General features: G+C 42.9%; 1 long non-coding RNA gene and 1 pseudogene across 1 annotated transcript in view; both read left to right on the top strand.

The window, feature by feature from the left end:
• Nucleotides 1-24644, top strand: part of LOC124776999 — a 765947-nt gene that overhangs the window by 44737 nt on the left and 696566 nt on the right. The window lies entirely within an intron of this gene.
• Nucleotides 854-971, top strand: LOC124778699 (annotated as a pseudogene).

The following is a 24644-nucleotide window of genomic DNA, read 5'->3' as shown; positions in this document are numbered from 1 at the left end:
GCCCACCAAACGCGACCCACTAAACGGGCCGGAGCGCGGCTGTATTTGCAGATGCCGGAGATTACGTCTGACGCGCGCTGCCTCGCTATCGGCGCACGCCGTCCGCCAATCAAGCGTTATCTCGTTCTTTCCCAGTCGGCGTAATGCGTGCGCCCACACTGCTCGAGTACCCCCGTATATTAGTAGCGCGCGTTATCGTGTAATTCCGCACCCGAGCCGGATCGGCCGTCACTATTATCTGGGGGAAGCCAGGCCAATTAGTGCCTCGACAGCGTCCCTGGTTCCCGAACTTGATTAATTTTGGCTCGAAACAGGATTAAAGAAGTTCAGCGAACCCTCGACGATTCATATTTTACTGCGCCAACCGAACCTTTATTTGCGAAGCGAGTGTCGTTGCGCAGTTGCTGAGACACTTTGTAAGCTTCCAGGACATTTTTCTTTTATTTGCGTGAGTCCATGGCCCAAGGCGTAGTCTTTCTAATCAGAAGTATCTCGACCGCTATTACTATACATTAATATGGATACAGGGTGTTTCCGTAAGAGCGTGCAAAAATGTAACAGGATATAGAGAATGCTCCAGTGAAAAATTTGACGAGGGAACGTGGGGTCAGGGAAGCCAGCTTAAGGAGATATGAAAGTAAACTTGTCTACCACTTCGTCTAGCATTACTGTTTTTCATCTTATTTGCAACTAACATGCTTACAACTTTACATGTCCTGTGGTGTTTATTTACATGTACATTCTTTATTTCCTGCAAGGAAATGAGGGTGACGAGCCTGATTATTCTGTTTACCTTACTTGTCCATAACGTGGTTCTGTTGTATCATATTTACATTGCCCCATGACAGAACATGGCAACGGCCTTGCCGCAGTGGATACACCGGTTCCCGTCGGATCACCGAAGTTAAGCGCTGTCGGGCGTGGCCTGCACTTGGATGGGTGACCATACGAGCCGCCATGCGCTATTGCCTTTTTCGGGGTGCACTCAGCCTCGTGACTCCAATTGCGGAGCTACTTGACGGAATAGTAGCGGCTCCGGTCAAAGAAAACCATCATAACGACCGGAGAGCGGTGTGCTGACCACACGCACCTCCTATCCACATCCTCATCTAAGGATGACACGGCGGTCGGATGGTTCCCATGGGCCACTTGTAGTCTGAAGACGGAGTACTTGACAAAACGCGCTAAGAATCAACGACAGATCCATTCATTACTCAGTGCCATTCAGAGACGTGCAGTACTTTACAATAGGAGCGGTACTGGTACAGTTATGCAGAACTCACTGACATGCACCTTGTGTATGCGGAATACGTTGTAATGCTCTCGCTGCTAAAGGCTGTATACAGAACCATTTCCTAACTAGTATCTTCCGCTACGACGAGTGTTTATTTCTCTCGTTCGACGAATGTGGGAGACCGGTTCATTGTAAGGAAGAAACGATGGACCTGGCAACATGAGGACCACTCGCACACCCGAGTTTGAAGAGGGGATGCTGGAACGTATTGCAGCGGACCGCACTACAAATACTCTTCGTACTGCACGTTAAATGGGCGTTGCACATACTAACGTGTTTCGAGTCCTCCACGAACAACAATTACATCCATGTCATCCACAACGAAACCAAGCAATGCTTCTGACTGACTTTGCACGAAGAGTCTAATTGTGTCAGTGGTTGCTCCAACAATGGATTCATCGACCAGGTTTCCTACAAATTGTGCTGCCTACTGACGAGGCCTCTTTGATCTCAATGACAATTCGAATAGCAGGAATAGCCACGTGTGAGATGAGAAAAACCCTCACGCTATAGTAGAGATTTACCATCAAGTACTTTTAGCTGTGAATGTCTGGACCGGCATTGTAGGTGACAATCTCATTAGGCCATATCTTCAACCTGGCCGGCTGAACACCTGTGCTTGAGGTTCGTGCAAAGAGTTTTACCTGAGGTTTTGGAGAACGTACCCTGGGTGTTCGTGAAGTGATGTGAATACAAGATGACGGCGCGCAGCCTCACTTCAGACTGGGTGTTCGCAGCCGTCTCTGTGATGTTTAACCTGGTCACTAGATTGGAAGGGGAGGTCCTATTCCATGGCCTGCAAGGTCACCTGACGCGAATCCCCTTGATTGTTTCCTATTGGGATATCTAAAGTCACTTGTGTAGGAGACCCCAGTGGATACCCGACGATGGAATTAGTTGCCAGAATTGTAGCTGCCTGTGATGTGATTTGAAACACACCAGGGATGTTTGTCAGGATACGTTAGAATCTTGTTCGTCGATGTCATGCTCGTATTGATGTTGATAGCCTACGGTTTCAGCACTTTTTATAAGATACAGAACAAACGGTACGTTCCTTGAGTCAGTGATGGCATTTGCAGTTAACTGTAACTAATGTAAATAAGAAGGTACACAGTAATATGATTTTATCCCTATCATCTGCTTAAGCTGGCTTCTGCGAACCGAAGCTCCCTATCTCAAATTGTTCAGTAGAGCATCCTCTAAGTGTTGCTAAAGTTTTGCACGTTCTTACGGAAACACCCTATATATCAAGCCTTCACTGTCAACATGACTTCAACAATGCTGGCCACGAATTCAGTGAGGTGTCTGAACGTCTGTGATGGAATGACAGTCCATTCTCCTTCAAAAGACGGCCGGCCGCTGTGGCCGAGCGGTTCTAGGCTCTTCATTCCGGAACCGCGCTACTGCTACGGTCGCAGGTTCGAATCCTGCCACGTGCATGGATGTGTGTGATGTCCTTAGTTTAGTTAGGTTTAAGTAATTCTAAGTCTAGGGGACTGATGACCTCAGATGTTAAGTCCCATAGTGCTTTGAGCCATTTGAACAATTTTATCAAAAGGTGGAACCAGAGGAACTAGTGATGTTGGACGCCGGACGCTGTGGCCGAGTGGTTATAGGCGCTTCAGTCTGGAACCGCGCGACCGCTACGGTCGCAGGTTCGAATCCTGCCTCGGGCATGGATGTGTGTGATGTCCTTAGGTAAGTTAGGTTTAAGTAGTTCTAAGTTCAAGGGGACTGATGACCTCAGATATTAAGTCCAATAGTGCTGAGAGCCATTTGAACCACTTTGATGTTGAACGTTGGGGTTCTGGAGCGATGTCAGCCCATCCCAAAGACGCTTCACTGAGTTCTAGTCGGCACTCCGTGGATATCAGTCCATTGCAGGAACGCCATAATTTAAAAGATGCTGCTTTGTGACATGGTACAGTGTCATGCTGATTCAACTATTGTCTCTGAAATGTCCTTCCACTGTTTTGTTGTAACTTTTTTTCATATGCTTCCGTCTTTAGAGTTTTCGTAAGAACAGTAAGACGATCACACCTCAACTACGAAAAGCATCCCTCTACCTTAACACGACCTCCTCACTGTTGCCACTACACAGGATGGCAGCTAACGTTCTCCAGGCATTCGCCGTAGGTTATAGCGTGATTCCTCACTACGAATCACTCGTTTCCAGGCATTCAGTGTCCACTTGCGTCGCTCTTTACGCCGCCGCATGCGTCGCTTACAAGGGGACCGTCAGGACTGTCCCTCACCGATGTGGGTATTATGGTGTGTAGGGCACGAGTAAGACTACAACATAAGTAAGTTGCGACTGCTGATATTTTTAAAAATATCGGGAATACGATATCATTATGGCCCTCGATATATCGGAAAGATGCATAGATTTATCGATATCTCGACACTGTGAAGTATCGACCTACCGACCAGTAAAAATACCAGCTGCACATTACAAATATACTTCCGGTTTAGAGCTGTTTATTTAAATATTGATTTATAATTAGATTCTGTACATCAACGAACAAGCAGCCTACTTAACCCTCTTAGAGAAAGAACTGAAAGGAAAACGATGCACGTTCACGTTTGGGGACATCCACTTTGCTAACAATGGTAACTGCATGTACGTGGCAGAATGGAAGGTGTCTCAGGGTCTGTCGTTCGGTTTCGTCACATATCGCAACTGTCCGGAACATTTCATGTCGACTTCCTTGCTTTTCCATTTCTGCAGATGTCAGGGACCTAGCAGTTGTTATGTCAAAATTGCTTGGTGAAGTTAAAAGATGTAGTTTCTGTTGATGGCACCGAGCGTCGATTACTTCAGAATTTCCCCTTACACCAATCTTGGCCATTTAGATTTTTGTTCAACATTTTCAGTAAACATTTTTGAAGAATGCCGATGTGAAGAAATAGCACAGAAGTTACGTTAAAAATGATGTTCTTAGCGTAGCTGGTGAGCTATTTCTTCACATCGGTAATTTTGTTCCATTCACACCGCCACCGCCCCCGTGCAGTCGGACTTCTTTTGTTCCATCTCTACTTGCTTCACACAATCAAAGCGAAAAACTGGACGTCATGAAAGGTCACAAACTAGTAAGACTCCTTTACACAGCGCAAGTAAAATTATATTCTACTACAATTTCGAAAGAACAATTTAAAATATTTACTGAAAACTGCGAAAAAATTGTAATATAAAATAAAAATATCGGCACTCGATATTGTTATCTCGATGTCGATATATCGAGATAGCGGATAGGAAATGCCGCTGGTATACATCGACATCTTTCAGTACAAATATTTGTAAATAGATATTTTATCAGCAGCACTACGACCCGCCAGGTTAGCCGAGAGAGCTAATTCACTGCTACATGGACTCCGGTAGGTGCGCCGACCCCGGATCGAATCTGCCCGGCAGATTAAAGACGAGGGCCGGTGTGCCGGCCAGCGTGGATGTGGTTTTTAGGCGGTTTTCCACATCCCACTAGGTGAATACTGGCCTGGTCTCCATATCCCGCCTCAGTTACACGACTCACAGACGTTTGAAAACGTTCGCACCATTCCATGGCTTACACTAGAAACCTACACATGGGGTACACTAATTCCATCCCAGGGATATGGGATGGCGACAGGAAGGGCATGTGGTCACCCTCTGACGCTAGCATCACCACATCCATAGTACTCGTAACACGACCGACCCCACATTGAAGTGGGACAAAGGCCCAAAGGAAATGATGATTATCATCAGCCCTACTATAAGTTGGAAGACGCAACTCTCAACCGTTTTCGAGAAAATCGAGTTCGAAAACTTTAGATTTCCTTATATACTGCAATGTTCGCTAATATGCAACGACTCCGCAGTCGAGCGAGTAAGTGTTTAATTTCATAAACGCACCATCTCCGGATCGAATCTTGCTGTCAGCACTACATCTTTTTGTGACTTACAGTAATATTCGGTGCCACGCATCAAAACGTGTGGTACGCTGCGAAGCTAATGTGATGATCGGGAACCGTTTATGATTGTAAATCAAGCTTCTTTGCTGCAATAAACACACTGGAAAAAACCACGGACATGCGAAAAAGCGGCGTTCATTACACCTGCCGTACGTTGCGATAATTATTGTTTTCCATATTTATACCATCAGTGTCACCCTGTGTATCGCGATAGTTATTGTTTTCCATATTTCTACGATCAGTACCATCCTGCTTCGAGTAGTGTTGCGTAGGTTACGTGTTATACCTGCCACAAATGTAGATAGAGCAATGCGAATAAAATGACTACACTGATTTGACTAAATGTTTTCGTTTATCGTAATTTAGAAAAAAATACTTTTTCCTTTCTTCATATTAAAGATTTTGAAAAAAAGTGAATGAATGATTAGAGACTTCTACTTTTCGTGTTCACAATAAACGTGTTACTACAATTATGTAGGACTGAAAAATGAGCTACCGGCAGCGACATTCGATCCACAGACCTAACACATATAAAGCTAAGTGCTTACTCGTTCTGCTGCGGATCCCGTGAACACTAGCGGCCCCACAAAGCGTACAGCAAAAGCACGCCGATAATATTCAAACTCGATTTTCTCAAAAACGGTTGAAAGTTGCATCTTCCTGCTTACATATTTTCAAGTCCTAATTGGGCCCTACACGCCCCACCAACATGAATCACGTCGATGGTAAGTTCGTACTGTCTCCTCGTTAGCACTGACTACAGAACTTTGTGGTTCTTGAGGAAATACTCGACCATTGTACCCCATTCTGCGTAACTGTCTACATATATTGTGCTAGATGGACTGCTAGTACCACTTCGGGACTCAAGGGTGGCTCCTTCTGCTGATTTCATCAATTTTTCATTTTTTATTTTATTTTATTTATTTATTTATTTTCAGTCAACCTCTGCAATGTCCGATTGTCCCTGTCTGTCAGTACAGGAGGTCTGCATGAACTTGGTTTAGTTTTCCATTCCACAATCGCTTGGGCAGCTTTAGAAGTATTGAAATGTGATCCAGCGACTAGTTCACGTTCTAAGTCACTGTGTACCCTTACCAACCACTCCTGGGGGTATTGATTCTCTACTGACAATGCAGATTCACCAACTTCTTTAATACTGGCGTCTCTCCTCTCGTGACATTTATTGGTCAGATCCGTATTAGTTACAGGCGTCTGCATATTAGTAATCAGGTAGCGTATTTCTTTGCCTACGGTTTCGTCTCTTAATTCAAATGGCTCTGAGCACTATGGGACTTAAATTCTGAGGTCATCAGTCCCCTACAACTTAGAACTACTTAAACCTAACTAACCTAAGGACATCACACACATCCATGACCGAGGCAGGATTCGAACCTGCGGCCTTAGCGATCGCGCGGTTCCAGACTGTAGCGCCTAGAACCGCTCGGTCACCTCGGCCGGCGTTTCGTCTCTTAATGGTGGAGACATCATTAGAGGTATAAATATTCGCACTGCAGATTCAAACTAAAAAATGCTCATCAAGCCGACCGGTTCACACATATACACGCAGTTTTCGAGCGGGACATCATTAGACAGCTGCATAATGTCACGGAGTCGCGACGACCTGTGTTAAGGAGCATAAGGAAAAGAAGAGCAGTTTTTGTCTGGGGCCGACCGTTGTGGCCGAGCGGTTCTAGGCGCTTCAATCGGGAACCGCGCTGCTGCTGCGATCTGAGGTTCGAATCCTGCCTCGGGCATGGCTGTGTGTGATGTCCTTATGTTAGTTAGGTTTAGGTAGTTCTAAGTCTAGGAGACGGAGGACTACAGATGTTAAGTCCCATAGTGCTTAGAGCCAATTGAATTGTTGTCCGAGAAATTCTGATGAAGCTGCAGAAGCAGGTCATGTACTTGGACCAGGGAAACAATGAAATTCGTTTCTCCAACTGCTATGGTTTTAAGAAGGTCAAATTATTACTATGCTAGTACGTATAGAGAGAGACGGTTGAAATTCAATAAAAGTGCACTCCCGGTGCCCGCAAGGTTTCCTTTGCGTGCTGTCTGCGTGATGAAAGATGAGAAGTAAACAAGGTGAATCATGAAACAGCTGTTGGTAGTGAATCACAACGCTCGTTCGTAATTTCCTATGCTTCGTAATACTGAACTCTGCTGGCATTTCGGTTCATTCGCGCCAGTTTTAACCTGTGCTGTTAGACCTCAACCTAACCTCAACCTCGAAAATCGTGACGTGTTCGGAAGAAAAGTCAAATATTTACGACAACAAACATTATTATACCGTTTCTGTTCGTTTGACTTGCAGAAATTATAAATTCGCTCCGCTTTTCGTTTCGGTCCACGCCATTTCTTCCGATGACATACTTGCTTTGGTTAGGCATCTTCATCTTAGATTTGCCTTTATTGAGCCTAGCCACCGTAATTTGGGTTTTTCACGTTGTCTCTGACCTTCGACAACGAGATTATGGGCTGAGCTGATGACAGAGAAAATAACAAGCCAGCATGAGCTGTTCTAGCAAAAAGTTTACGTTTGACTACGCATATCTGCTTCTGGGATTTTACTTTTGACGGTGCCTTATGGTGTAGAAGCTTTAAGCATTTGATGGTGAGATAAGGTAGTTCAGATACATGTTGTGCTAAAAGTGTCATACGTATGACAACATTCTCAGAACCAAATAATGACATAGTTATATGATGACATCACAATAGATAGACTGAAGTAGGTGCTGCCGTGTGATATGTCCATGCCAACGAAGTCTCCGTTCTTGCGTCTGCCCACTGGTTGAAGCCACTCCAGGTGGTTGTATTGTTGATGTCGTTGAGCAGGAAAACGCCTAATAATCTTCTTAGTATCAGCATTTCCATAACATGTACTGAGTGTTCAGCACTTACAGCGTTGGGGCAGCACTCGTTATCATATAATGCAACTGGCCTCACCATCGTGCAGTATATCTTTAATCTTAGGAGAATAGACAATTTACGCTCTACTGTTACGTATCAGTCCTACTGCAGCCAAGGAAATCGTGGTATATTCGGGAAAAAATCCAAATATTTGCGACAGCCAAGATAAAAGCACTGAGTGTTCTTCATTGACAACCGTATACTACCACACGATTAGATACAACGAACGATAAAGAACTGCCAACGATGTCACGCAATGGAAGAGCTGCTGACACCGCAAGTGCACTTTTGCTTTTAGGCTAAAGCACAATTCCCATGTTCGCATCTGTTTGTGCTCTTGAATATCTGCTATAGTGCAAAAAAACTTTAACAGAAAAGAATGATTAAAATTAGGTTAAAGCAAACATCGTTAACGGTATCTACTTCTAGCTCCGTGACATAGGTGTACGTTACTTAGGCAGTGGTTTGATGAAGTCACGTCGCGGTAGTTGCGTGGATACGTATAAAGAATTCAGCTTGCTAAGCCTGTATTTATAGCGTATCATGATGTCAGCGTCAGGAGGTAAAAGTCAGGCACAGAAATATGACTTGGACCTCGAAATAACGCTCATGAAAAAAAATCCTTAAGGATCGTAGATACCGGCAGTGAAACCCTACATCGCGTAATCGCGGAAGCACATCCTTGTTCCCGTCCCCAAGCCAGAGGCCGAAAGGCACACGCAATCCTGTACGTGACGTAACTGTACCTAGTCAGCCAAGGAACTGGATAAACACTGCAGTAGCAAAACTCATGGCACAGCGATATGGGCGTATGCTGATGGCGGTAGTATCGCGTACTCAAGATATAAAACGGCAGTGCACTGGCGGGGATGTCATTTATGCTCATGTGATTCAAGTAGAAAGGTTTCCGATGCGCTTATGGACGCACCACGGGAATTAAAAGACTGAACCCTGATCGGTAGTTGGAGCCAGACGCAAGGGGTATTCAATTTTGGAAATTTTTGATATCGGCAATGTGAAGAATGTGCCGAAAATACCAAATTCAAGGCATTACCTCTGCGGACAAAGCAGTGCCCGACGGCCTACACTTAAAGACATAAAGCAGGTGCGTTTGCTTAGAGATGCCAGCACCAACAGACAAGAATCACTGCGTGAGATAACCGCAGAAATCAATGTGGGACGTACGACGAAAGCTTCCGATAGGACAGTGCGGCGAAATTTGGAGACAGTGGTCTGTGGTAGCAGACGACCGGCGCGAGTGCCTTTTCTATCAGCACGACATGGCCTGCAGCGCCGCACCTGGGCTACTGACCATAATGTTTGGACTCCCAGACGACTGGAAAATCGCGGCCGAATTGTTTATCTTTGTATCTTATTTTACCTTGTCTGAAACAAGCAAATATTGAGTCTCTAGTATTGGTATCTGATTGTGTGCCCGTGTATAGTTTTATTATGCAGAAATAAGATGCACATGAACAGTGGAATCAGTGTACCTCAGAGATAAAACTTATGTTGACATAGAAAAGCCATTGTCCCAGTTTGTCAACAACTGCAACAGCTGCGGGCGGCGATTGCCGCCTGTAACATAATGGTTGTCATTTGTTCCTATATGCGTTCTTTCTTAGTGCGATGTGTTTCTTTTACGGCGTGTCTGCAGCAAAATGTGAAATTCCATAAGAACCTGATCAGACTGTTATGATCCTGCATAGCGGAGTCAATAGTGGAATTCATCGTGAACGTGTGAACGTACTCAGAAGTGTGTAGACTACCTCGTACGCTTCGAACCACACGAAAATGTGCTTACGATACAAATTGCTCATTCCAATAATAGTAGTACGAGCAAAACTGCGCGTCTTTCTGCGAGAGACATTTCAATGCTCAAATCTAAGAGAGGGACTTTCGTAATCCGAAGAATATTGTAAGACCAAAAACACACATATTTCAATTTTATGACTTGTTGCTGTATTTTACTCTGCTTAAAATAATTACGCTGTTTAAACCAGAACTTTTCTCTGATAACCTGACAATATTGCACAGCTATTTAGCCTTCAAATTGCAGATGTGAGACTTCAGTATGTTGGTCAGTGCACAGTGAAACAGAACAAAATGCAGATCCGACTAAAGCCAGCTTTTCACATTCAACTTCACTTCTGCATTCAAGCTGTCCAGTCCAAATGGCATACTAATTACATTTTAAGGGGATCCTATTGGTATGTCACTGTCACAACCTATCTTTTTCCAAGCTTAATGGAACATAGGCTTTTACTTTGGGACGGAAAGTTAAGTGTATAACATGGAACGAAGTCTGATGATGAAATGACGATCGTACACTTTTGCTTGTCGGTTTTCGCAGTGCACTCTTCCTATGAAGAGATTATATTGCCATCAAGAGGTGGATAATGTTTTATAGCTTTTGGTGGAAATATCCTGAGCGTAACATTCTTGTCTGGAAAACTTTCATCACAAGAAATCTTTCATCTAACAAAGTACGTTCTTTATGGTATGACCAGGAATGACGCCAGCAGATAACAGATGCGTTTTGCATACGAATGGATTATACCACTGCTTCTGAAATGATGGTTTATATTCTAAGCGCATTTTCTAGCAGTTGTGAGCATTCGAGATCACACACTTCCCGTGTCGCTATGGAACGGCACAGCCGTATCCTACCGGAACCACACTGCACTTACGCGTAACGATGAATCGACATCATCCCTCCACCCACTTCTATGCTCGACTGTCTGTCACTGGGTTGCTCTGAGTTAGCGGAAGGCATACTGGACGGAGACTGCTTCCAAGAAAGGAGAATGAACCGGGGAGAAAATTCTTACTTAACGCTCAGCTGTGGAAGGTATGTTGAAGAAAAGTCTAGATGTGTCTACGTCTGAATCTAAATATGTACTCCCCAAGCTACCATTTTGTGTGTGGTGGAGGGTACTTTGTAAAGCAGTGTCACTTCCCCCTTTTCATGCATGTCCCGCAGAAAGAACGATTGCTGGTAAGCCTCCTTGTCGGCTAGAATCTCTCTGATTTTGTCTACATGGACTTCGCGTGTGGTATACGTGGGAGGAAGTAATGTATCTGTTGACTTTTCTAGGAGAGTACTCTCTCGGGGTTTTAACAGCAGACCATACCGTAATGCAGAACGTCTCTCTTGCAGAGTCTGCCACTAGAGTTGACTGAACATTTCTGCGACGCTTTCACGCTTACTAAATGAACCTGTAACGAAACGTGCTGCTCTTCTTTGGATCTTCTGTATTTCTTTAACAATCTTATCTGGTATGGAGACCATACTGACGAGTACTATTAAATTATTGGTCGAAAGAGTGTTTTGTGAGCTACTCTCTCTGTTGATGGACTACATTTCCTGAGGATTCTTCCACTGAATATCAGTCTTGTGTCAGATCTTTATGTGATCCTTACACTTGGAATCTCAGCACATACATACTCCTAGATATGTTGTGGAGGTAACTACTTCCAGTGATTGTACATTAAATGTATTCTAAACTGCGAATAAGGACAGCCATCAGCTGTAGAATAGAATGACGACAGTGAAAATTTGTGCCCGACCGTGTCACAAACCCGGTTTTCCTCACTTATCGCGAGCGGTCGCCTTGTCATTTGGTTATCCTTGCGCGACTCACGGCCAGTCCAAAACTTCCTTATATCGTCACCCACGCGTCCATGACCTGTACTAGTACATCCATTACATATGTCCAAAGGATCTGCATCGTAATCAGAATAACAGAGGCACTGCAATGTCGTATATTTCCAGTGATTGTTTTGCAGTCGTGCAATCAAGTAATAAAGAGTCTTTCTGGCTATATATTCGCAATACGTTACTACTGTTTACTGAGGGGCAGCTGTCAATCCCTGCACCAAGCACTTCATTTGTCTACAATCTTCTAGCCTTGCGACTTCTCTTTATACAACATCATCCGCGAAAAATCTCAAGGAACTTCCGAACGTTCTCTACTAGGTCATTTATACATATTGTGAAAATTGATTGTTCTATAAGACTTCCTTAGGGCACATTTGAAATTACTTTTTCGTCTAAAGACTTCTTTCAGTTCAGAATAACATGTGTATCCTGTATGCTCTAAACTCTTCAATCCACATCACACAGTTTGTATGATTTTTCGTGCGTTCGTATTTTGCTCATTAGGCGGCAGTGCAGAACAGTATCAAACGCCTTCCGGAAGGCAATGAACGTGCCATCAACGTGGAAGCCTGTATCTACTGCTCTCGTGGTCTCGTGAACGAACAGACAGATTTTTGTTTTCGGAACCCACCTTGATTACTTCAGAGGAGAATTTCGGACTCCAGAAACGCCATGATACGCGAGCAGAACACACGTTTTACTGGTATCATTTGTTAGCGTAGTAATCGAGGACAGTCGCAGAGGTGAGATGGGGCTGTCTGCGTACATACCACCGCATTCTTTTCTCGTGGGTGGTGGTGGGAATCCGAATGCAGATATCTGTTGGTGTGCGACGATTTCCTATACACCTTATGCTCTAGCTTGCCGCTAAATGTCAGTGTCAGAGGAATCGACCCGTTGTTATCTGTAGCGTGAACTCTGTGTTTTAGTAATCTAAGTATTTCTGGTTGTAGATGCACCCATATAAAACGTCGGTTGTATAGACGTTTTAGTGTTTTATAATGACGCGACCTAAGGCCCAGAAAGATTTTATTTGCATTGACACTGGACAGTGAAACCTACGAATTTTATGTTTTGTTACTATTTTTCAGCAAGCTAATTTTCTTAAGGAAAAATGGGCTTAGTCTTTCTGTGCTGCTGCCCTTGAATCCAAGCCCGCAGACTTTCGAGGATATACGGGTCGGGCAAAATGTTTTTGAGTAGCTTGTATCTTTTTATAGTCTGGCCTTTTTTTCCAGGTGTCTCAACATTTCTGACGTATTCAGTGGAAATCCTTTGACAACCATTTCAGTATTCTGTGAGGATATACATTTCCGTCTAGAAGAAAATTAACAGCGGTTCTCCTATTTGCATAGACATGAAATAGAAGTTTTGTTGTGATCGGTTTCAGTTTATTGCAAATTGTGTTCAAATGTTACCCCTGCAGTAAGTCTAACGAATAAGCTTTACATGTGCCATGTCGTATCACAGCGTTGAACACGAAGGCTTGTTACGGCTCCACTTGTGAAATAAAGTCCTAGTGGTTATATACTGTTAGAACAAGTGTCTGAATATGCTTGGAACCATTTGCCACTCGTCACGTGAAAACTGTGTCATTCCGCAGGTCTGTAGCATTTTTGCTGCCAACAAACAAAATCTGCAGATTCGGCGCCTAGTGAAATTTCTGTACCGTAAATTGTAATTGTACAAATGCTGAAGTATCCATTCTTGCAATCATTGTTGGTTGTCGAACAAAGCTGTTACAATTGGAATGATCTGCAGTGAGAAGCCACAAAACAAAACCTGAAAAGTAAATGTCAGGATCATGTCATTCTAAGTAGATGTGCTACGTCATATATGAGAATTATAACCAATTAAGGATCTAAACTATTCAAGAAAAACATAGCATAACTTCTCACTATAACTATACACTATATTACTACAATCAGATCACTAAGAATCGCTATTACAGTATTTCTAAGTTCATTGGAAATCTTACTGGCACGAGGCTGATTTCTTTCTCTGATCAACGCGTCATCAGGAAAGTTTTCCCTACTATCACGCCGGTGGCTCTGCACTCTCATGGTCACGCGTGCTTGCATCGAACACCGCATGCTCAACGCACTCATAAGGAACCATTTCTCCTGGGATGTCTTAGGAGAGCACGGCACATTTTGATCACTTTCAAATAAAACATTTTCACGTGTGCTTAGCAATGCACAGCTGCACGTTTGTTTGCTAATCTTGTTCAGTCTACAGAAATACACTGGATGTGAGCTGCGTACTACAAAAAAAAAAAAAATAAAAAAAAAATTAAAAAAATCAACTATGCGATATATTTTCCATGATAATGGTTAATACCCTTATAACTCACAGCGTGTGCGGGGCTTACTGACGACAGACTTGCCACATCGGAAGCAGCTCTGTCACTCGTTTCTTCACCAGGCAACCACGATTTCAGGATTTGTTCAAATGGTTCAGATGGCTCTAAGCACTATGGGACGTAACATCTGAGGTCATCAGTTCCCTAGACTTAGAACTACTTAAACCTAACTAACCTAAGGACATCACACACAGCCATGCCCGCGGCAGGACTCGAACCTGTGATCGTAGCAGCAGCGCTGTTCCGGACTGAAGCGCCTAGAACCGCTCGGCCACAGCGGCCGGTTCAGGATTTGTGTCGTACGTCTTTTTCACAGATGAGACCATCCGTAACAGTCATCAGTGTGATAGTGCGCAGAACCCCCATGTATGGTGATAGCGAATCATCAGCGTTAGTGCAGCCGGTATGTGAGGGCTGGGACAATTGGCGACCGTATTTTGGGCCAGTCTTCTTTCCACGTCGCCTAACAGGCCGGAACTATCGGCGTTTCTTGCGGATGACTCTGTCTCCCCTGCTGGAAGAAGTGCCATTGATGATTCGAAGGGCTGTGTGGCTGCTACACGATGGTGCTTCACCGTTAACGGCCGGATGCACCTCAGTTGTGTCTTCCCTGGTCAGTGGATCGGACGAGGGGCTCAAGTTGCATGGCCTGCTCATTCAGCGGATCTCAACCCGTGCGATTTCTGGTTATGGGGCTATCTTAAAAGTGTCGTGTATGCAAAGCCCATTACAGATGTCGAGACACTGGAGCAGCATATTTATGTTGCCTTTGGCACTGTTCGGATGCAGCGAGGCCGATATGAACGTGTGAGACAGAACATACTAAGGCGCGTACACGCATGCTTTGAGGCACATGGAAACCATTTTCAACACATACTGTAACTGTGGTTGCATGGTACAGTGCGCATTGGAACACAGAGCTCGTATTGAACCGCAGGCTCTGTAACACTGTATGACTGAATAAATAGTTTATAGCATTGGAAACCATGCATTTCCGGACATAAGTTCATTAGACGTGTTTAGTTTCGTATCCTCCCATCGATAAGTCCCTAGAGTTTGTACATAGTGGAAAAAATTCACCTTGTATACGTTGATGTAAATATAGATGCTGACAGGGGTCGCAATACTTAATATGTGTGCCGAACAAAGCGGTATCGAAAATTTCCTTTAAGTTTTAACGCTCCAGTTACTGCTTTTACTAACCGCACGAACTGTCATAGCTACTAAAGAGTTTTGCCAACGACGGTGGTCGGCTGACGAGCAGAGAAACATTGCGTGTGGCTTCTAGCAGGCCAGTAACGCGCGCAGCGTTCTGTCCGGACATTCAGCGGCCGGTCGCCGCTCATAAAACATGCTTTAACGACCAGCGGTTCTCCGCGCCAGCCAGCACGGCTAACTTTGCGCCGTTGTGTGTAGCGCGGTGGAGACTTCGAGTTCAGCGCCCGAACATTTTAATCGTTTCAGTCGTTAAACGACAATTAACATGCATTACGACGTAGATAATCATCGGAAAACGTGATATGCTAGTTAACCGTTCGCATTACTAGCGTCATTCAGCGCATACACGCACAAACTGTTACGCCGGCGGACGTGAACATTGTGGTCGAAATGCACGATGTTGTGCTTCTGCATTCCTGCTCTGTAACTGACTGTAAAACTCGTGGCAACAAGAACATTGGAATCGATTTATTTCTAACATCGACTGTGATGTTCACGGGAGACAGCAAATGGCTTATAAAATTTAAAAAACTTCAAACAAAACGTAAAAATAGAAGGTACAAATAAACAGTATTGAAGATGTTACAGCAGAAGAAACTGATGTTGAAACAACAGTTGACAAGATATTAGATGAAATACAGTCTGACGTAATAAAATCTGCCTTAACATCAATTAAGAACAGAAAATCCACATGTACGGTTGGTATTAATGCTGAATTGCTAAAATATGGAGGAACAATGCTACACCTCCAACTGCTCCATCTCTTAGACGAATGTTGGAAGAGCAAGAGTACCCCAAAGACTGGAAGATTACTAGGGTGGTATCATTTTTTTTCTTTTTTTTCATTTTTCTTTTTTTAAGGACACAAAAGCCTCTGCAGTAACTAGAGAAGGATAGGTTTATTAGAGTCAACGTACAAGATATGTATTAAAAATTAAAAATTAAAAACATAGCGGAAGTAGTACTGCATGAAGAACAAATGAGTTTTACAAAACGACACTCTATAATAGATGGAGTTTCTATTATACAAAAACGCGGAGAGTACAGTGAAGAGAAGACACACATTGCTTTTCATGATTTTAAAAAGGCTTTTGACGACGTCACTAGACAGGAAATTTGGAATGACGAATCGTGGATATCCGAAACATCTGATAAATGCGATGAAATGTTTGTATCAGAACACGACAGGTGCTCTAGATTTCAACGGGCTGCAGCACCTCCCCAACATCGTTTCACATTTACGTACCTGAAATAATGCGTATCTGGAAAACAGAATTTAAAAAATGTAGTAACATGTAACAAAGCCGTCCTTATGATATTTTTTATTATATGGCTACCTGTTTCAGTGCTTCAGTGCACCATATTCAGGCCTGTATGCATAAACAGTGGTGATAGCATCATCAAATTATCACCCATGCAGTACAAAGACATTAAAAATAGGATCAAGAACAATACTCTACAAGTGAATTAACAGTAATCATTTGATAAAACTAACAGATACAACAATCGTTACATACCTAAGGTATACCATAACGAATTTCTATTCTATACGTTGTGCAGTTATACTATATATTAATAAATTCATAATTAAGAGTTCAGTCATATTTATTGGTCAGTTGCTAGATACAGTAAACTACACAATCCTGAAATAGCCTACGAAACGAGAAAAATAACTGCGGAAAATGATAGATTTATGAAAGACAGTACAACTTAAAAAATAGGTAAACTAACAAAATACGCATCTCTGCGCAAATACCCCTCGCACAAGGACAGAATCACATCAAAGTTATAAAATTCTAAGCCTAAAACCGAACATAAGGCATATTTATATCATTTGTATAACAGGAATGTCGAAGAACATGTAAAGAGACCACCTATGTAATGCCATACAGAGAATATAGAGAATTGAAGATAATGCTCAGGATGAACAACATCTACACATCTACCAGAAAGTAGCTCTTGCGTAAAGACATCTCAGCAAAATCTAAGTGTCAGTATGGTAAGCTGTCGAAATGACAATATAAATACATCTATGTGTCAAGACAAAGTATAAAATGCTGAGGTGCAAACCGTAGAAGGCCATGCTTACGTCATATACATTTATTAAATGTCCAAGACGTGTCAAAAGAACAAATTTGGGAAACCACCTGTGTCACAACATATGCAGAATATATGAAAAGCCCTCACAACAAACTATTCAGTGTGAACAACATTCATGTATGAATGCATCCATATATCACAGACTGCCATAAAGCAAAGGACAAATAGGTAACTCATGTACTGCATCGTCGCAGACTAGAAGCATCCGGAATATTATCTTGAGTTCTCTATATTCTGTGTATGGCATTACACAGCTGGTACTGTACATTACCTGTCTTGACGCGTTCTTGCACATTCCTTTTAGATGTATGACATAAATATTCCTCTACGTGGTTAGCATTTTATAGCTTTGATGTGATGCTGCCCTTGTGCAAGAATTACTTGTGCATAGATGCATATTTCTTTGATTCACTTATTTCTGAAGTTATAGTTTCTTTCGTACATTTATTATTTTCTATAGTTACTTTTGTCTTTTCGTAGGTTATTTCAGGATTGTGCAGTTTAATATACCTTCCGACTGACCAATAAATATAATGGAATATTTAATTAACGAATATATTAATAAATAGTATAATTGCACAATATATGTAGTGGAAATTCGTTAGGGTATACCTTAGGTATATAACGATTGTCCTATCTGTTGGTTTTATCAACAGATACGATCAAATGATTGCTGTAAATTCAGTTTTAGAGTATTGTACTTGATTCTTATCCTGTTTTTAGTTTGTCTTTGTACTGCGTTGCTCATAATTTTAGGATGCTGTCATTATGCAAAGTCGCTTGAAGATGGTCCACTGAAGCACCGAAATTGGAGTAATAAGGACGGCTGTAGATATTCCATTTTATTACGGAAGTGAACGGCCCAAGTCCCTCGAACATCAGTCAGAAGGATGGACATACAAAAAGAATATCAAAAAGGTGTATACTTAGACAGGAAGACACTTTTAAATAACATAGTACATTCTGAAGGTGCAGTGTTCCTCGCAGATAAAGAAGAGGACGTTCAGAAAGGAATTTACTTACATCTCAACAGAAAAAACTAAGACAATGGTCCTCATGGTGAAAGATCACATTAGGATCAAAATAGCGGAGAGTCAAAAGATTTAAGAACAAGTAAACCACATCAATTACATAGCAAGTGAGGTGACATATGGTTATATCAAAGATGTAGAAAATAAGCTTAGTAAATTTAGCTGTGTATGCGGAACAATAGAAACTTTATAAACAAATCTAGCAAGGATATCAAATTAAATTCTACAGAACAGTTGCAGTCCCAACACTGCTCTGCAGAAGTGAGACATGCGTGATTAGCGAAAAATAAGGGTCCGCAGCTCGTGGTCGTGCGGTAGCGTTCTCGCTTCCCACGCCCGGGTTCCCGGGTTCGATTCCCGGCGGGGTCAGGGATTTTCTCTGCCTCGTGATGACTGGGTGTTGTGTGATGTCCTTAGATTAGTTAGGTTTAAGTATTTCCAAGTTCTAGGGGACTGACGACCATAGATGTTAAGTCCCCACGACCTCTCACACGGACTCCGATAGCTTGGTCGCAGCGGGCACCACTGCCCCATTTCCGTGATTTCCATGATAGGGAGCACTTGTTCACATTTCTCTCAGTGCACAGTCGCAGGCGTCTGTCTCATCGTGACTACCGCGTATGGGAACATCCTCCGAACTTTCCAGACGTGCCTTGTGTTATTCATTCCGAATTCTGACGCCTTTGTTTAGGATGATCAAATGAAACTGGTTCAGAATATTTATTTCATGCACGTTAAGATACGTAACTGAACTTAAATTATTCACCCCCCCCCCCCCCCGCCCTCTCGCGAATGATTTAAATTCGGATTTTGGATGCATATCTTAAGGTGCATGAAATATTTTACGGGTCAGTTTTACTTTCCGCACACCTGTAGGCTCTAAAAACATCAGATTTAGCAGTATCGACAGCATAAAGAAATGCTTGGAATTTGGATGTCACCGCACAGATCCTGGAAGACCAAGAACGAAATGTCGGATTTGAGAAAAGGGAATCTCACACGCTCAGTATTTATTGTGCAGTAATACTGTCTCAAGATATTGCGAGGAAATGGGAAGACACTTACGACACAATACTATACTGAGGCGACGGGAAAGCGATATATACATATACAAAAGGCGGTAGTATCGCATACTCAAGGTATGAAAGGGCAGTGCATTGGCGGAACCGCCCTCTGTGCTCAGGTGATTCATGTAAAGAGGTTTCCAATGTGATTATGGTCACGCGAAAGGAATTAACAGACTTTGAGTGCGGAATGGTAGTTAGAGGTAGACGTAAGTGACATTCCATATCCGAAATCGATAAGGAATTTTATATTTCCAGATTCACAGTGTCAAGAAAATACCAAATTTCAGACATTACCACTTACCAGGGACAACGCAGTGGCCGACGGAGCAGTGTTGACGTAGAATAGTCAGTGTTAACAAACAAACAGCACTGCGTGAAATAACCGCAGATATCAATGTGGGATGTACGACGAACGTATCCGTTAGGGCAGTTGGGAGAAATTTGGCGTTATTGGCCTATGGCAACAGACGACCGACGTGAGTGTCTTTGTTAACAGCATTACATCGCCAGCAGCGCCTGTGCTGGACTCGTCTCGGTAGGACCCTAGACGAATGGAAAACCGTGGCCGGTCAGATGATTCCCGATTTCAATTGGTAAGAGCTGATACTAGGGTTCGAGTCTGGCTCACATCCCACGAGACCATGGACAAGTTATCAACAAGGCATTGTGTAAGCTGCTGATGGCTCCGGAACGATGTGGGCTCTGTTTACATCAAATGGACTGGGTCGTCTGATCCATCTGAACCGATCATTGACGGGAAATGGTTATGTTCGACTATCTGGAGACCATTTGCAGCCGTTCATGGAGTTCATGTTTCCAAAACGATGGAATTTTTATGGATGACAATGCGCCATGTCACCGTGCCACAGTTTTTCGAGATTGATGGAAGGACATTCAAGATAGTTCGAGCAAATGATTTTGTTATCAAGATCGGCTGGCATGAACCCCATCGTACATTTCTCGGACATAATCGAAAGGTCAGCTCGTCCACCAAATCCTGCACCGGCAACACTTTCGCAATTATGGTCGGCTATAGGGACAGACTGACTCAGTATTTTCGCAGGGGACCACTAACGACTTTTTGAGTCCATGCCATGTTGAGTTATTGCGCTACACCGGGCAAAAGTAGGTCCGATACGATATTAGAAAGTATTCCATGACTTTTGCGACTTCAGTGTATTGCGCAATATTTATCCCTGGAACGCATCAGAACTCTGGCTTAGTAGCAACCATGTGGGCGCTCGAAGATTTAGAGCGAAAAAGTGACTTGGGAGGCGTTTTACACACAGCGATGCTAACATGCTACCAGAACTTTCAGCAGACCCAGGTGGATATCAATAAACAAGGAATGTTTCGAGAAATTCGTCAACTTCGTTACACCTTATATACACAGAAACGATACTGTCCATAAACTCGTCGGTTTGGCTTTCCACAATGCTGGAAGTGACGTATAAAATTGAAAATAGTAGTTCACATTATTGTAGAGGATTGGTAGGTAGGGCTGTTACGTATTTCTGCAATAAATAATTGAGGCTTCTGAATGAAACAAAACTGCCGGCCGGGGTGGCCGAGCGATTCTAGGCGCTACAGTCTGGAATCGCGCGACCGCTACGGTCGCAGGCTCTAATCCTGCCTCGGGCATGGATGTGTGTGATGTCCTTAGGTTAGGCTTAAGAAGTTCTAAGTTCTAGGGGACTGGTGACCTCAGCAGTCTCATAGTGCTCAGAGCCATTTGAACCATTTTTTTTAACCAAACTACCCCCCTCAATGCACTAAACAAATGATTCCTTTTACCTGTCTTTCCTGATGTATTCATATTCATATGGAGCCGTTGTATCAGTCATCTGCGTGTCCGCAAACCATGAACTACTGTGTACTGCACAGTATCACCCATATATTGGAAATATATTGTGCAGTATACTGAGCAAGTGTCAATACTTTTAAATCTCTGTAGTCTCATCAGTTTCCATTTTATCAGTTTTCTGATTGGTCTGATGCGGCACACCATGATTTCCTCTTCTGTGCCAACACTTTCAAGTCTGAGTAACACTTGTGACCTACGTTCTCAATTATTTTCTGGATATATTCCAATCTCTGTCTTTCTCTACAGCTTTTACTCTCTCATCTCCCTCTGTTACCATGGAAGTTATTCCCTGATGTCTTATCACTTCTACTGTCAGCCTGTCTAATTATTTCCGTATATTTATTTCCTCACCAATTCTGCGGAGAACCTCCTCGTTCCATACCCAATCAATCCGCCTAATTTTCAGCGTGTTCTGTAGCACCACATCTCAAATGCTTTGAGTCTCTTCTGTTCCGGTTCTCCCTTGTCCATGTTTTACTACCATACAACTGTCCTCCAAACGTACATTCTCAGGAACTGCTCCCTCAAATTAAAATCTGTGTTTGATATTAATAGAGTTCTCTTTGCCAGGAATTCCCCTCTTACAATAGCAATAGTCAACCAACTATTACCAGTTACAACTTCTGTTGTTGTACAAGAAAAGTTAATCATAGCTCCAACAAAAGTTATTGGGCCTGTAAGTAGCTCTTCTTGTGGACAAGGGGCTGTGTGCGCCGCCATATTGGCTGGTGACCTTGAACGAGTTTCGCTTGGCTGCCGCTAGGGTACTTTTCATTGGTTTTCATTGGCTCGGTTCATTGTGGTTTAAATTGTTCCCTAGGTAGCAGAATTCCTTTGATGTTAAGTTTCTCTCTGTTCTCATTTGTGCTAATTCTCATTTCTGTCCCTTTTTTCGATAAGCTCTCAGTCCATATTCTGTACTCCTTAGACTGTTCATTCCATTCATCGCATCCTTTAATTTTTCTTAACTTTCACTGACGATAGCAATGTAATCAGCGAATTTTACCACTCATATCCTTCCACCTTGAATTTTAATTTCTGTCTGGCACCTTCCTTGTATTAGAAATGAAGAATACACATCGCACGCCGTGATCGCAGTGTAGGCGCTTTTATTGTTCGAAGACGACGGTTTCAACAATCTTATGCTGCCATCATATGATCTCACGCAACTTATGATAAAATCGCCATGTTGCATTCCTTGAAGTCAAAGCATAAAAGGCACCACTCTTGACAAAAACCCAGTTGGTAAAATGCACACAGTTCATGAAATCTTCATTCCATCCATGCAAATCGACGACGAACTAGACTGTGCCAAGTTTGTCGAAGAGCAGCCTGTGCCGTTTGTGGTGTGCGGGCAGCGCGGAAGAGTGATGTTCGCCGGCGATATGCGTGGATGGTATGAGGATTTTATCAACTGTGTACAATTTTCCAATTGGTTTTCTATCACGATGTGCATACGTGTGGAATGCCTTTTCTGCTTTGACTTCACGTAATGTAACGTGACAATTTTATAACAAGTCCCATAAGATCAGATGAAGGCAGCATAAGACAGTCGAAACCGGTAATCTTGCAACAATAAAAGTGTCTACACTGCGATGGCGGCGTACGAAGTGCGTGCTTCGCTTCGAGCCACACAGATCGCCCGACAGCAGAGCATGTCTAGTACCATTATTTTATTTCCGTTATTGCCTCTTCGATTTGTAGACTGAACACTACGGTCGAAAGACTGCATCCTCGCCTTATACCCTTTGTAATCTGAGCACTTCGTTTTGTTCTTTCAGTCTTCTTGCTCCCTCTTCGTTTTGTGCGTATTTTATATTAGCTGTCTTTCCCTATAGCTTAAACCTATTTTTCTCAGAATTTCGAACATCTTGCACCATTTTAACATCATTTTACATTGTCGAATGCTTCTTCCAGGTAGACAAGCCTTATGAACGTGTCCTGATTTTTATTCAGTCTTGCTTCCTTCAGTATATCGATATATAGCGCAAACCGTCAGTACCGTTCTCAGACGCTTAATGTTATTTAGCATTTATCAGAATGTGAGGACCCTTTAGGCTAGGGATGCAGTCTTTTGCCGCTTCTGTCCAATCAGTGCAACGAAGAATCAGTGGCGGAAATAAAAGGAAGCTTCAAACGTGATTCAGAGTAAAACGATTTCCATGAAAAAATTTGTTTACGACATTTATATTCTGAATGAAAGCGAGAAAGAACAGCTGGACATGTTGCAAAGGATCAACACTCTAATAAGGATTTAGAGTAAATTTATCAGGAGTAGCAGAAATTTAATATCAAAATTAGTGTCTATGACATAGAAGAAAAAATTCTACTACCTAGGAAGCAAACTGATTTATAACGGACGAAGCAAGACGGAATAAACAACAAGATTTTCACAGTGAGAATAAACGATTAGAAAACAATATTGTTTGGTAGTGAATCACGGACTGTCGGAAAACCGGAAAAGAAATCGAAGTGTTCGTGATTTAGAGCTATAGAAGGCTGTGGAAATTTACGGTGACTGATAAAAAATGAGTTGTTTCTCAGCGGGGTTGGCGAGCAGAGAAATTCGTGGAAAACACTGTCAAGAAAAGGAACGATTTGATAGGACATATGTTAAGACGTCAGGAAATAACGTTCATGGTACATGAAGGAGCAGTAGCTAAAAACTGTCAGGACAGGTAGAATCTGGAATATCTCCAACAAATGTGGACGTTAGATGTAAGTGCCACACCGAGATGAAGAGGTTGGCACAGCAGAGGAATTCGTGGCGGACCGCATCAATCCACTCAGAAGACAGCAGAAACCCCCTCACCCCTTCCCTCACCCCCCCCCCCCCCCCCCCCCACCGTACCATGCATCCAACAAAATAAGAAATCAGAGTACTACCGGCTGCACTGAAATGTTCATGGAAGTTTATGAGACATGTTGGCTGCTCGTTTGATACAAGCAATTACAGCGAAGGACTAGGTTCGGGATTCGGGTCCCAGTCTGCCAGGAAGTTTCAGAGCCAGTAATTGTTGAGCTGGCGGCCCGCTTTATGTACAATGAATGTCGTCTTTTAGTTTTTTAGTATTCTAGTAGATTTTTCTGAATATCCGAAAACTCAACATTTGCTTCAATTGTGCCAAGCGGTACTAATACATGGAATTTGTGTGATACGTCTGTTTGTAGTTCGCACTTATTAAAACA

This window comes from Schistocerca piceifrons, chromosome 2, assembly GCF_021461385.2.
Source record: "Schistocerca piceifrons isolate TAMUIC-IGC-003096 chromosome 2, iqSchPice1.1, whole genome shotgun sequence".
Taxonomy (NCBI): Eukaryota; Metazoa; Arthropoda; class Insecta; order Orthoptera; family Acrididae; genus Schistocerca; species Schistocerca piceifrons.
Note: the sequence above shows the minus strand (reverse complement) of the source record. Positions and strands in the feature narration are given on the sequence as shown.